This window comes from Pseudophryne corroboree (genome assembly GCF_028390025.1).
Source record: "Pseudophryne corroboree isolate aPseCor3 chromosome 7 unlocalized genomic scaffold, aPseCor3.hap2 SUPER_7_unloc_2, whole genome shotgun sequence".
NCBI lineage: Eukaryota > Metazoa > Chordata > Amphibia > Anura > Myobatrachidae > Pseudophryne > Pseudophryne corroboree.
Window position 1 is genome coordinate 434,087 of NW_026967611.1, and position 14,339 is coordinate 448,425.

The window sequence follows — 14,339 nt, forward strand, 5'->3', positions numbered from 1 at the left end:
TCCTGGGGGAAGGCCTGCAGCAGATGGATTTGCATATGGTGATGTCATCCAAGCAGTGGGTCAAAGTTGGCTTCAACCCTCGTCTGCATATGAAAAGAGAAAAGGGGCGTGCAGGGCATGGGGCCTTTTGGATGACCCCTAGTTCGCATTAAACACCTCCACCCTACTTCGGTGTGGGGCTCATGTTGGCTATGCCCCAGCCCCTGAAGCATTCAAGCTGATTACTTGCATCAGCTGGGCACTGTAATAGCTCCAGAGCTGCTCTGTAAGGCAACTAAAAGGGTGTGGGCCCTGCAGCACTACCTGTAGTTCGCATTGTGCGTTGGAAGGCACAAAGTAAGCAGACGGGAGAAGTCAAGATAGTGCGCAAGGGCATAGAAGGGAGTGGCTCAAGAAAAGAGAAGTGTAAACAGACAGCAAACTAGGCTGGAGAGAGACATGAGACAAAGAGATCTGAATTATACGAGAGCCAACCAGGGGAAACACAAATTATGCAGTCAAGTTTCCCACATTTGGGGAAATCGCAGGAGCAGCACACCCAGAGTGCAATTGGTGAGCCTTGCCCTGGGAGAAGCACCTTCATGATCATAGTATCTTACCTAGCAGGTAAGAAGGAGTTGGGCTAGAGCTGGGGAGGGTCGCTGCTCGGGCACCCCCCTGTCAAGTGAAGGAGATCCAACTGAGGCAGCACAAGGGAACTCTCGAAAGAAGAACAAGGCTAGAGGAAGATCTGAGACAAAGAAATCTGACTTTTACCAGAGCTGACCAGAGGAAAGCACAAACACAGTCCCCCACTACCACAAATAATGCTGTCAAGTTTACCACATTTGGGGAAATAACAGGGGTCAGCATACCCAGAATGCAATGAATGAACCTCACCCTGGGAGAACAATCTTCATGACCATGGTATCTCCTATGCAAAATAAGTATGATTTGGGATAGGGCTGGGGAGGGCCGCTGCTCAGGCACATCTCTGTCAAGTAAAGGAGATTCAACTGAGGCAGCACAAGGGAACTCTCATCTGGGGACAACAACTGCAGGAGGTACACATATTTTCAGATGAACATGGGAGGGCAGAAGGCTGCCTAATACTGAAGCAACCCCAAACAACAAACCAAATGCAACAACTAGTGCAAGCATTCCTGGGGGAAGGCCTGCAGCAGATGGATTTGCATATGGTGATGTCATCCAAGCAGTGGGTCAAAGTTGGCTTCAACCCTCGTCTGCATATGAAAAGAGAAAATTGGCATGCAGGGCATGGCGGCCTTTTGCGGTGCTTGGATGACCCCTAGTTCGCATTAAACACCTCCACCCTCCTTCGGTGTGGGGCTCATGATGGATATGCCCCAGCCCCTGAAGCATTCAAGCTGATTTCTTGCAGCAGCTGGGCACTGTAACAGCTCCAGAGCTGCTCTGTAAGGCAAGTAAAAGGGTGTGGGCCCTGCAGCACTACCTGTAGTTTGCATTGTGCGTTGGAAGGCACAAAGTAAGCAGACGGGAGAAGTCAGGATAGTGCGCAAGGGCATAGAAGGGAGCACCTCAAGAAAAGAGAAGTGGAAACAGACTGCAAATTAGGCTGGAGAGAGACCTGAGACAAAGAGATCTGAATTATACGAGAGCCAACCAGGGGAAACACAAATTATGCAGTCAAGTTTCCCACATTTGGGGAAATCACAGGGGCAGCACACCCAGAGTGCAATGGGTGAGCCTTGCCCTGGGAGAAGCTCCTACATGATCATAGTATCTCACCTGGCAGGTAAGTAGGAGTTGGGCTAGAGCTGGGGAGGGTCGCTGCTCGGGCACCCCCCTGTCAAGTGAAGGAGATCCAACTGAGGCAGCACAAGGGAACTCTCGAAAGAAGAACAAGGCTAGAGGAAGATCTGAGACAAAGAAATCTGACTTTTACCAGAGCTGACCAGAGGAAAGCACAAACACAGTCCCCCACTACCACAAATAATGCAGTCGAGTTTCCCACATTTGGGGAAATCACAGGGGTCAGCATACCCAGAATGCAATGAATGAACCTCACCCTGGGAGAACAATCTTCATGACCATGGTATCTCCTATGCAAAATAAGTATGATTTGGGATAGAGCTGGGGAGGGCCGCTGTTCAGGCACATCTCTGTCAAGTAAAGGAGATTCAACTGAGGCAGCACAAGGGAACTCTCATCTGGGGACAACAACTGCAGGGAGAACACATATTTTCAGATGAACATGGGAGGGCAGAAGGCTGCCTAATACTGAAGCACCCCCAAACAACAAACCAAATGCAACAACTAGTGCAAGCATTCCTGGGGGAAGGCCTGCAGCAGATGGATTTGCATATGGTGATGTCATCCAAGCAGTGGGTCAAAGTTGGCTTCAACCCTCATCTGCATATGAAAAGAAAAAAGGGGTGTGCAGGGCATGGCGGCCTTTTGCGGCGCTTGGATGACCCCTAGTTCGCATTAAACACCTCCACCCTCCTTCGGTGTGGGGCTCATGTTGGCTATGCCCCAGCCCCTGAAGCATTCAAGCTGATTTCTTGCAGCAGCTGGGCACTGTAACAGCTCCAGAGCTGCTCTGTAAAGCAAGTAAAAGGGTGTGGGCCCTGCAGCACTACCTATAGTTTGCATTGTGCGTTGGAAGGCACAAAGTAAGCAGACGGGAGAAGTCAGGATAGTGCACAAGGGCATAGAAGGGAGCGGCTCAATAAAAGAGAAGTGGAAACAGACAGCAAACTAGGCTGGAGAGAGACCTGAGACAAAGCGATCTGAATTATATGAGAGCCGACCAGGTGAAACACAAATTATGCAGTCAAGTTTCCCACATTTGGGGAAATCGCAGGGGCAGCACACCCAGTGTGCAATGGGTGAGCCTTGCCCTGGGAGAAGCACCTTCATGATCAAAGTATCTCACCTGGCAGGTAAGTAGGAGTTGGGCTAGAGCTGGGGAGGGTCGCTGCTTGGGCACCCCCCTGTCAAGTGAAGGAGATCCAACTGAGGCAGCACAAGGGAACTCTCGAAAGAAGAACAAGGCTAGAGGAAGATCTGAGACAAAGAAATCTGACTTTTACCAGAGCTGACCAGAGGAAAACACAAACACAGTCCCCCACTACCACAAATAATGCAGTCGAGTTTCCCACATTTGGGGAAATCACAAGGGTCAGCATACCCAGAATGCAATGAATGAACCTCACCCTGGGAGAACAATCTTCATGACCATGGTATCTCCTATGCAAAATAAAAGAGAAAAGGGTTATGCAGGGCATGGCGGCCTTTTGCGGCGCTTGGATGACCCTTAGTTCGCATTAAACACCCCCACCCTCCTTCGGTGTGGGGCTCATGTTGGCCATGCCCCAGCCCCTGAAGCATTCAGGCTGATTTCTTGCAGCAGCTGGGCACTGTAACAGCTCCAGAGCTGCTCTGTAAGGCAAGTAAAAGGGTGTGGGCCCTGCAACACTACCTGTAGTTTGCATTGTGCGTTGGAAGGCACAAAGTAAGCAGACGGGAGGAGAAGTCAGGATAGTGCACAAGGGTATAGAAGGGAGGGGCTCAAGAAAAAAGAAGTGGAAACAGACAGCAAACTAGGCTGGAGAGAGACCTGAGACAAAGAGATCTGAATTATACGAGAGCCGACCAGGGGAAACACAAATTATGCAGTCAAGTTTCCCACATTTGGGGAAATCGCAGGGGCAGCACACCCAGAGTGCAATGGGTGAGCCTTGCCCTGGGAGAAGCACCTGTTAGGGTCTCCTGCCCTGTGCTGCCACGTCGTCATGGCAACCGGGAGACAAGTGCTAGCGGAGTAACCTGAGCGCAGCTGATACTCCGGTACGGGTCTTTTTTCTGTGCAGTGGTTACAGGCTCTGTGCACGGCAGGGGATCCGGTGCTGGTTTTTGTGCTCACAGTCTGTGAGGTCTGAGTGGGGCGTGGACAGCACCTGCTTTATAAGGCCTCTTCTCAGGTTAAGCAGATGCTGCTGAATCTTTGTTGGTTAGTCAGTTCCTGAAAGTTAGCCAGTACTGTGTAGCTTTGTATTTGTTGTTGCTTACTGCAAATAGGCCTGGAGATTTGGTACTACACTCTGCCAATCCAGACCTAGCAGTAAGACTGGAGTCAGTCGTTTAGCTTGCTGGGGTTCTTTTACTACTCTGTGAACTTAGCAAGTTTGCGGCTGTATTCTAAGACTTGCCTGCCTAAATCCTGTCTCACTGTGCAAGGTGTCAGGTGTCAGTTTAGTGGCAGTAAGCTGAACCTGTGCACTGCAAGTGAGAATTAGGATTGTGGAGACTCTCCTTGTGTCTATCATTCCATCTCTGACCAAGGAGTTTACTGCCACACCCGTTGGTGGGTCTGGGACGCGGTATCGATGTAGTTTTGGCAGACAGCACTTTGATCGGCAGCGCTAGTTAGACAGACTGTTTAGGTCGACATGTACAAGATAGACTTGGGTTTAAAGTCGATGTCATTTTAGTCGACAAACACATTAGTACGACGTGTAACTAATCGATTCATAAAGTTAGACATACCATTGTGTTCGGCATACGCATCCTAGACGGAACATATATCGACATTGAGAAGTCCGACAATATAAATAGTATGACAACTAAAAGATCGAACGGTTATAGCATCGACTTAAATTAAGCTAGACAGTTAATAGGTCTACAGGTAAATGTTAGAAATTTAACATATCGAAATTAACAAAGCTAGACAGATATTAGATCGACAAATAAAAGGTCGACTCTTAGAACATCGACTTAAATTAAGCTAGACAGTTAATAGGTCGACAGGTAAATGTTAGAAATTTAACATATCGAAATTAACAAAGCTAGACAGATATTAGATCGACAAATAAAAGGTCGACTCTTAGAACATCGACTTAAATTAAGCTAGACAGTTAATAGGTCGACAGGTAAATGTTAGAAATTTAACATATCGAAATTAACAAAGCTAGACAGATATTAGATCGACAAATAAAAGGTCGACTCTTAGAACATCGACTTAAATTAAGCTAGACAGTTAATAGGTCGACAGGTAAATGTTAGAAATTTAACATATCGAAATTAACAAAGCTAGACAGATATTAGATCGACAAATAAAAGGTCGACTCTTAGAACATCGACTTAAATTAAGCTAGACAGTTAATAGGTCGACAGGTAAATGTTAGACATTTATCATATCGAAATTAACAAAGCTAGACGAAATTAACAAAGCTAGTGAGTGAGTGAGTGAGTGAGTGAGTGAGTGTGTGTGTGTGTGTGTGTGTGTGTGTGTGTCCTGCACCCCGCGATGACAGGGCGCCCTCATCAAGGCACAGCGGCAAGCCTTCACTGATGAGACGCCCATGGCTAGCCGCTAAACGGGACGCTCCTAGTCCTCCCCCACAAGGCATGGCACTACATGTCCCAGGCTGCCCTCTCACATCCCTGACAGCCCCAAGGTCTTCAAGCTATCCCTGCCTGGCTGCATGGGTTGGACAAGTAGTGAGTGTGTGGTAGTGAGTGAGTGAGTGAGTGTGTGTGTGTGTGTGTGTGTGTGTCCTGCACCCCGCGATGACAGGGCGCCCTCATCAAGGCACAGCGGCAAGCCTTCACTGATGAGACGCCCATGGCTAGCCGCTAAACGGGACGCTCCTAGTCCTCCCCCACAAGGCATGGCACTACATGTCCCAGGCTGCCCTCTCACATCCCTGACAGCCCCAAGGTCTTCAAGCTATCCCTGCCTGGCTGCATGGGTTGGACAAGTAGTGAGTGTGTGGTAGTGAGTGAGTGAGTGTGTGTGTGTGTGTGTGTGTGTGTGTGTGTGTGTGTCCTGCACCCCGCGATGACAGGGCGCCCTCATCAAGGCACAGCGGCAAGCCTTCACTGATGAGACGCCCATGGCTAGCCGCTAAACGGGACGCTCCTAGTCCTCCCCCACAAGGCATGGCACTACATGTCCCAGGCTGCCCTCTCACATCCCTGACAGCCCCAAGGTCTTCAAGCTATCCCTGCCTGGCTGCATGGGTTGGACAAGTAGTGAGTGTGTGGTAGTGAGTGAGTGAGTGAGTGAGTGTGTGTGTGTGTGTGTGTGTGTGTGTGTGTGTGTCCTGCACCCCGCGATGACAGGGCGCCCTCATCAAGGCACAGCGGCAAGCCTTCACTGATGAGACGCCCATGGCTAGCCGCTAAACGGGACGCTCCTAGTCCTCCCACACAAGGTATGGCACTACATGTCCCAGGCTGCCCTCTCACATCCCTGACAGCCCCAAGGTCTTCAAGCTATCCCTGCCTGGCTGCATGGGTTGGACAAGTAGTGAGTGTGTGGTAGTGAGTGAGTGAGTGAGTGTGTGTGTGTGTGTGTGTGTGTGTGTGTGTGTGTCCTGCACCCCGCGATGACAGGGCGCCCTCATCAAGGCACAGCGGCAAGCCTTCACTGATGAGACGCCCATGGCTAGCCGCTAAACGGGACGCTCCTAGTCCTCCCACACAAGGCATGGCACTACATGTCCCAGGCTGCCCTCTCACATCCCTGACAGCCCCAAGGTCTTCAAGCTATCCCTGCCTGGCTGCATGGGTTGGACAAGTAGTGAGTGTGTGGTAGTGAGTGAGTGAGTGTGTGTGTGTGTGTGTGTGTGTGTGTGTGTGTGTGTGTGTCCTGCACCCCGCGATGACAGGGCGCCCTCATCAAGGCACAGCGGCAAGCCTTCACTGATGAGACGCCCATGGCTAGCCGCTAAACGGGACGCTCCTAGTCCTCCCCCACAAGGCATGGCACTACATGTCCCAGGCTGCCCTCTCACATCCCTGACAGCCCCAAGGTCTTCAAGCTATCCCTGCCTGGCTGCATGGGTTGGACAAGTAGTGAGTGTGTGGTAGTGAGTGAGTGAGTGAGTGTGTGTGTGTGTGTGTGTGTGTGTGTGTGTGTCCTGCACCCCGCGATGACAGGGCGCCCTCATCAAGGCACAGCGGCAAGCCTTCACTGATGAGACGCCCATGGCTAGCCGCTAAACGGGACGCTCCTAGTCCTCCCACACAAGGTATGGCACTACATGTCCCAGGCTGCCCTCTCACATCCCTGACAGCCCCAAGGTCTTCAAGCTATCCCTGCCTGGCTGCATGGGTTGGACAAGTAGTGAGTGTGTGGTAGTGAGTGAGTGAGTGAGTGAGTGTGTGTGTGTGTGTGTGTGTGTGTGTGTGTGTCCTGCACCCCGCGATGACAGGGCGCCCTCATCAAGGCACAGCGGCAAGCCTTCACTGATGAGACGCCCATGGCTAGCCGCTAAACGGGACGCTCCTAGTCCTCCCACACAAGGCATGGCACTACATGTCCCAGGCTGCCCTCTCACATCCCTGACAGCCCCAAGGTCTTCAAGCTATCCCTGCCTGGCTGCATGGGTTGGACAAGTAGTGAGTGTGTGGTAGTGAGTGAGTGAGTGTGTGTGTGTGTGTGTGTGTGTGTCCTGCACCCCGCGATGACAGGGCGCCCTCATCAAGGCACAGCGGCAAGCCTTCACTGATGAGACGCCCATGGCTAGCCGCTAAACGGGACGCTCCTAGTCCTCCCACACAAGGCATGGCACTACATGTCCCAGGCTGCCCTCTCACATCCCTGACAGCCCCAAGGTCTTCAAGCTATCCCTGCCTGGCTGCATGGGTTGGACAAGTAGTGAGTGTGTGGTAGTGAGTGAGTGAGTGAGTGTGTGTGTGTGTGTGTGTGTGTGTGTGTGTGTGTCCTGCACCCCGCGATGACAAGGCGCCCTCATCAAGGCACAGCGGCAAGCCTTCACTGATGAGACGCCCATGGCTAGCCGCTAAACGGGACGCTCCTAGTCCTCCCACACAAGGCATGGCACTACATGTCCCAGGCTGCCCTCTCACATCCCTGACAGCCCCAAGGTCTTCAAGCTATCCCTGCCTGGCTGCATGGGTTGGACAAGTAGTGAGTGTGTGGTAGTGAGTGAGTGAGTGAGTGTGTGTGTGTGTGTGTGTGTGTGTGTGTGTGTCCTGCACCCCGCGATGACAGGGCGCCCTCATCAAGGCACAGCGGCAAGCCTTCACTGATGAGACGCCCATGGCTAGCCGCTAAACGGGACGCTCCTAGTCCTCCCCCACAAGGCATGGCACTACATGTCCCAGGCTGCCCTCTCACATCCCTGACAGCCCCAAGGTCTTCAAGCTATCCCTGCCTGGCTGCATGGGTTGGACAAGTAGTGAGTGTGTGGTAGTGAGTGAGTGAGTGAGTGTGTGTGTGTGTGTGTGTGTGTGTGTGTGTGTCCTGCACCCCGCGATGACAGGGCGCCCTCATCAAGGCACAGCGGCAAGCCTTCACTGATGAGACGCCCATGGCTAGCCGCTAAACGGGACGCTCCTAGTCCTCCCACACAAGGTATGGCACTACATGTCCCAGGCTGCCCTCTCACATCCCTGACAGCCCCAAGGTCTTCAAGCTATCCCTGCCTGGCTGCATGGGTTGGACAAGTAGTGAGTGTGTGGTAGTGAGTGAGTGAGTGAGTGTGTGTGTGTGTGTGTGTGTGTGTGTGTCCTGCACCCCGCGATGACAGGGCGCCCTCATCAAGGCACAGCGGCAAGCCTTCACTGATGAGACGCCCATGGCTAGCCGCTAAACGGGACGCTCCTAGTCCTCCCACACAAGGCATGGCACTACATGTCCCAGGCTGCCCTCTCACATCCCTGACAGCCCCAAGGTCTTCAAGCTATCCCTGCCTGGCTGCATGGGTTGGACAAGTAGTGAGTGTGTGGTAGTGAGTGAGTGAGTGAGTGTGTGTGTGTGTGTGTGTGTCCTGCACCCTGCGATGACAGGGCGCCCTCATCAAGGCACAGCGGCAAGCCTTCACTGATGAGACGCCCATGGCTAGCCGCTAAACGGGACGCTCCTAGTCCTCCCCCACAAGGCATGGCACTACATGTCCCAGGCTGCCCTCTCACATCCCTGACAGCCCCAAGGTCTTCAAGCTATCGCTGCCTGGCTGCATGGGTTGGACAAGTAGTGAGTGTGTGGTAGTGAGTGAGTGAGTGTGTGTGTGTGTGTGTGTGTGTGTGTGTCCTGCACCCCGCGATGACAGGGCGCCCTCATCAAGGCACAGCGGCAAGCCTTCACTGATGAGACGCCCATGGCTAGCCGCTAAACGGGACGCTCCTAGTCCTCCCACACAAGGTATGGCACTACATGTCCCAGGCTGCCCTCTCACATCCCTGACAGCCCCAAGGTCTTCAAGCTATCCCTGCCTGGCTGCATGGGTTGGACAAGTAGTGAGTGTGTGGTAGTGAGTGAGTGAGTGAGTGAGTGAGTGTGTGTGTGTGTGTGTGTGTGTGTGTGTGTGTGTGTGTGTGTCCTGCACCCCGCGATGACAGGGCGCCCTCATCAAGGCACAGCGGCAAGCCTTCACTGATGAGACGCCCATGGCTAGCCGCTAAACGGGACGCTCCTAGTCCTCCCACACAAGGCATGGCACTACATGTCCCAGGCTGCCCTCTCACATCCCTGACAGCCCCAAGGTCTTCAAGCTATCGCTGCCTGGCTGCATGGGTTGGACAAGTAGTGAGTGTGTGGTAGTGAGTGAGTGAGTGAGTGTGTGTGTGTGTGTGTGTGTGTGTGTCCTGCACCCCGCGATGACAGGGCGCCCTCATCAAGGCACAGCGGCAAGCCTTCACTGATGAGACGCCCATGGCTAGCCGCTAAACGGGACGCTCCTAGTCCTCCCACACAAGGTATGGCACTACATGTCCCAGGCTGCCCTCTCACATCCCTGACAGCCCCAAGGTCTTCAAGCTATCCCTGCCTGGCTGCATGGGTTGGACAAGTAGTGAGTGTGTGGTAGTGAGTGAGTGAGTGAGTGTGTGTGTGTGTGTGTGTGTCCTGCACCCCGCGATGACAGGGTGCCCTCATCAAGGCACAGCGGCAAGCCTTCACTGATGAGACGCCCATGGCTAGCCGCTAAACGGGACGCTCCTAGTCCTCCCACACAAGGCATGGCACTACATGTCCCAGGCTGCCCTCTCACATCCCTGACAGCCCCAAGGTCTTCAAGCTATCCCTGCCTGGCTGCATGGGTTGGACAAGTAGTGAGTGTGTGGTAGTGAGTGAGTGAGTGTGTGTGTGTGTGTGTGTGTGTGTCCTGCACCCCGCGATGACAGGGCGCCCTCATCAAGGCACAGCGGCAAGCCTTCACTGATGAGACGCCCATGGCTAGCCGCTAAACGGGACGCTCCTAGTCCTCCCACACAAGGCATGGCACTACATGTCCCAGGCTGCCCTCTCACATCCCTGACAGCCCCAAGGTCTTCAAGCTATCCCTGCCTGGCTGCATGGGTTGGACAAGTAGTGAGTGTGTGGTAGTGAGTGAGTGAGTGAGTGAGTGAGTGTGTGTGTGTGTGTGTGTGTGTGTGTGTGTGTGTGTCCTGCACCCCGCGATGACAGGGCGCCCTCATCAAGGCACAGCGGCAAGCCTTCACTGATGAGACGCCCATGGCTAGCCGCTAAACGGGACGCTCCTAGTCCTCCCACACAAGGCATGGCACTACATGTCCCAGGCTGCCCTCTCACATCCCTGACAGCCCCAAGGTCTTCAAGCTATCCCTGCCTGGCTGCATGGGTTGGACAAGTAGTGAGTGTGTGGTAGTGAGTGAGTGAGTGAGTGAGTGTGTGTGTGTGTGTGTGTGTGTGTGTGTGTGTGTGTGTGTGTGTGTGTCTCTCTTGACAGCCATTCATGACAGCCCTTGTCACCCTGGCATTCATGAGACCTTGCTGGATGCTTTATGTTAAGCTAACACTAGTCCTTAAACTTTTAAAAAGGTTTATATTTCAAAAAAAATAAAATAATAACTCATGCCAATAATTAAAAAGTCCAACGCCCTACCCCCTCAAACCAAACCCATTATTCAGCTTCCGATATCCAATTGGTTGGATATGATATATGTCAGATGATGCATTATCTTACCACACAGCTGAACCAATGAGAAACTTAGAATATTAGGCAGTAGGATGGTTTGTTTCACATTGATTATAAAAGCCAAGATCGACCCTTGCTTAGGCGCCATTTTGAGAACAGCGCTCATGAGTGTCTTCGTAAGTAATCTGTATTTACCCACTGCGTCAGAGACCACTAAACCGGGTATGCTGTATTCTATTGATTTTTTACAATAAGATATTTGTATTACCACACCTCTGCCCTGCATCCATTACAAACAATCGTACTACAGTTACTGTAACAGTTTTATCTGGCTTTGTAAACTTATCTGGTTTTGTGATAACATAGCTGTGTTTTATTGCCGTTTTGCAGTCAGAGTGACTGACAGTACGTTCCCAATTACAAAATGGCGCCGACTAAACTCCATGCTTGGCTGCCTGTTCATCATGCTAAAGACATCTAGCATCACTGCACAGATACACAGCTATGTCACCCAACCCTTATCACATTGCAGAGCCCAGCAGGGTGTGGCAACTGTGTCTTGGATGTGAGGAAGGATTATTGTCACAACATACATTTGTGCTATCCCACACAGATAAATACACTAGGGATGACTATCGTTCATCTATGAATCAAATTAATTCAAGGTTTATGACCGATGTAGAATACTTTTCCCAGCGATGGTGGAGAACCAATGTTTTCTGTACATCACTGTCTCAGCCTAAACCAATATTTATGTATGTTATAAAAATATATATATATATATATATTTTTTTATAACGATCGTAGTTTAGACCACAGCACCCGTGACTCACCACCCCTGATCTTTGATTGGTCAGCGGGTCTTTCATGGAAAGCTGGGATGGCCATCTATGACTGAAACCATATATGGTCTCCCATAGCACAGTTAGGGGTCTATTCATGTAGCATTGAAAAGCCCTTTTTTTTGCGGTAAACAGGGCTTTTCTCTGCCTAATGCAATTCACAGAGCGGGTTACCGTGTAGAAGTCTCTGACTTCTCCAGCTGTACCCCCGCTCTCTGCCTGAATCGCATCACCATACCTTTGTATGGTGAGTGCGATTCATGAAGGTGTGGAAAGCTCTGCTTTCCGCTTCTCCATGGAGTCCAGGTTCGCCATCTCAGGACGCCGTAAACTGAACTGTAGTGCGGAGACATCATGGAAGCTCAATGCTTCCCTGATCACTGCTCTGCACCTCGCGCTGGCTCTGCCCCCCGACCTCACAGCAACTACTGCGGGCTGACGGGAGGTCAACACCCTGCGCATGCGCAAAGTGACCCTCCGCTGTACCCCGCGCATCGCTGGGAAGGACCGCTGGAGCAGACCTCACCGCAATAGCCCTAGACACCGCAGCGCATCGTCTTAAGGGTAAGTATACATTAATTGCTACTTATCACAGCTATACATCGCATCAAAGCAATGCGATGTGTAGTGATAAGTAGCAATTATGTTTTCGTTTTCTGTATGAATAGACCCTTTAGTGACCATATTTGTCCACTCACTTTTCACATCGCAGCTGAACACACCCATGGCCATCCCACTTAAAACACTGTTACTGCGAAATAGTTATGCTGCTGATATTGATTTGGTATTGTCATGAGCGGTTATTGGTGCATTCAAGCAGTGCATACGCCCAGTGCGCTGCGTCCTGTGTCCGCAGTCACCGCCGCCTGCCCGCTCCCCGTCTGCAGCAGACGCCGTGGACTGTGTGGGCGTCCGCTGTAGCCGTCTCCAGTGACAGATACTAGAGGTCATTACTGACCTCTAGTGTCTGTACGGCGCTGCTATGGCAGAGATCTCATGACGTCTCTCCCATAGTGATCTATTCATGAAGCATTGAAAAGTGTGTAGAAGTGAGCCAGTGGAGAAGTTGGCCATGGCAACCAATCCGCTGCTATGTATAATGTATAATGTAAAATATTTCATAAAAGAAAAATAAAATGAAAAAAAAAAAAATATCTAAAACACGTTGTGATTCACAATGAAGGCAGGAAAGTGATCGTACCATTATATTTGGTGTGAGCCGCAGGTGTTGAGAAAGCAGATTACCCAGGGAAAAGCCCTGCTGTAGGCTCCAGAGTTTAGATTCAAAAATGTTACCCAAAGCATGCAGAGATTGTCCGTCTTGATTATGGAATAAGGCACAGCATGGTAAACCAACGCGTTTCTGGACTATGCTGTCCCTTTTTCAAGGTCTATATCAGGTTTGAATAATTTTAACATTGATGGGGAGAAACAGATGGTTTACTACCATCGATGGATGTTTCAAGGCTAGTGAATTATTTGGCATCTAAGTATCAGTGCATGGCTCCAGATAAATTGAAAACATAATTCTTAATTAATAAATGATTAATTGAAAAAAATTATAGAACATATATATAGAATTATTTAGTAAATCTTTGTCTTTATTTATATTGTATTAGTTTTAAAAAATGGCAGAGGGTGGTAGCAGAAAACGAACCTCACTTACTCAAGATGAAGCTGAAACATCTCACAGTCAGAAGAGTCACAGTGATGCTTCTCATGATGAATATGAATCTCCTGATGAAGGAAGCATCCACAGGGCCCCAAAGTTCACAGATGATGAAACAGACACCCTCATTGACCAAGTTATTCATCATACATGTCAGCTATTTGGTCCCGAAGCTTTTAATGTACACCAGAAATTTAAAAATAATACTTGGGAAGAAATAGCAAAATCAGTGTCTACAGCTCGAGATATACATCGAACTCCTGAAAGCTGCAAAAAGAGACTACGTGACTGTAAGAGGAAGACAAATCATAAAGTAAAGTGTAGAAGAAAACTCCAAAAGGTTTGGGAGAAAAAACTAGAAGAGCACTTTAGAATGGTACAAGATGACGAGAGGCCAACCACTGGTTCCCAGGGTAACTATTTGACAACCTATAAATATGTATATAACTATATCTAGATAGATCGATAGATAGATAGATAGATAGATATATTAGCGTATTGTCCATGAAAAATATCAATCCACCAGATGTGTGTGTGTCTATATCTATATACACACAAACATAGGTGGAGTATGCCATATCCCAATATCAATAAATAAAAGAAAAAATGTTAACCCATATATTTTAATGGGAGAGTAAGATAGTGAAAAAATTGTTTTATGATGGCAAATGTGAAAATATTTATTTTAATACACAACATTATAAAGAAAATTACATAAATTGACCTTCAGGCTGTTTGTATAATGTGTATATGAAACAAATTAATTGTGTAAATATACACACACTTTGTTTAATGCACAAAGTATGTAAAAAAATTGTATAAAATGACCTTCCGGGTTTGTGTATAATGTGTATATTAAACATAAATGCACTCTGTGCTTCAATTTGGACACCATCGCCATGCGATCTCATTATGATATGCAGTTAGTACAAATACTTTCAAATTGTATATCCA

General features: G+C 49.8%; 5 non-coding genes and 1 pseudogene across 5 annotated transcripts; all 6 read right to left on the reverse strand.

The window, feature by feature from the left end:
* Positions 1-451: 451 nt before the first annotated feature.
* Positions 452-614, reverse strand: LOC134986196 (U1 spliceosomal RNA). The gene has a single exon (XR_010192205.1). It is a non-coding gene; the product is annotated as a U1 spliceosomal RNA (small nuclear RNA).
* A 152-nt stretch (positions 615-766) lies between these two features.
* On the reverse strand, positions 767-930 carry LOC134986036 (U1 spliceosomal RNA). Its single transcript, XR_010192068.1, has one exon. It is a non-coding gene; the product is annotated as a U1 spliceosomal RNA (small nuclear RNA).
* Positions 931-1,601: 671 nt separating this feature from the next.
* Positions 1,602-1,764, reverse strand: LOC134986157 (U1 spliceosomal RNA). Its single transcript, XR_010192173.1, has one exon. It is a non-coding gene; the product is annotated as a U1 spliceosomal RNA (small nuclear RNA).
* Positions 1,765-1,916: 152 nt separating this feature from the next.
* Positions 1,917-2,080, reverse strand: LOC134986212 (U1 spliceosomal RNA). The gene has a single exon (XR_010192213.1). It is a non-coding gene; the product is annotated as a U1 spliceosomal RNA (small nuclear RNA).
* Positions 2,081-2,779: 699 nt separating this feature from the next.
* On the reverse strand, positions 2,780-2,914 carry LOC134986144 (U1 spliceosomal RNA; annotated as a pseudogene).
* A 152-nt stretch (positions 2,915-3,066) lies between these two features.
* LOC134986070 (U1 spliceosomal RNA) lies at positions 3,067-3,230 on the reverse strand. Its single transcript, XR_010192099.1, has one exon. It is a non-coding gene; the product is annotated as a U1 spliceosomal RNA (small nuclear RNA).
* Between the last annotated feature and the right edge of the window lie 11,109 nt (positions 3,231-14,339).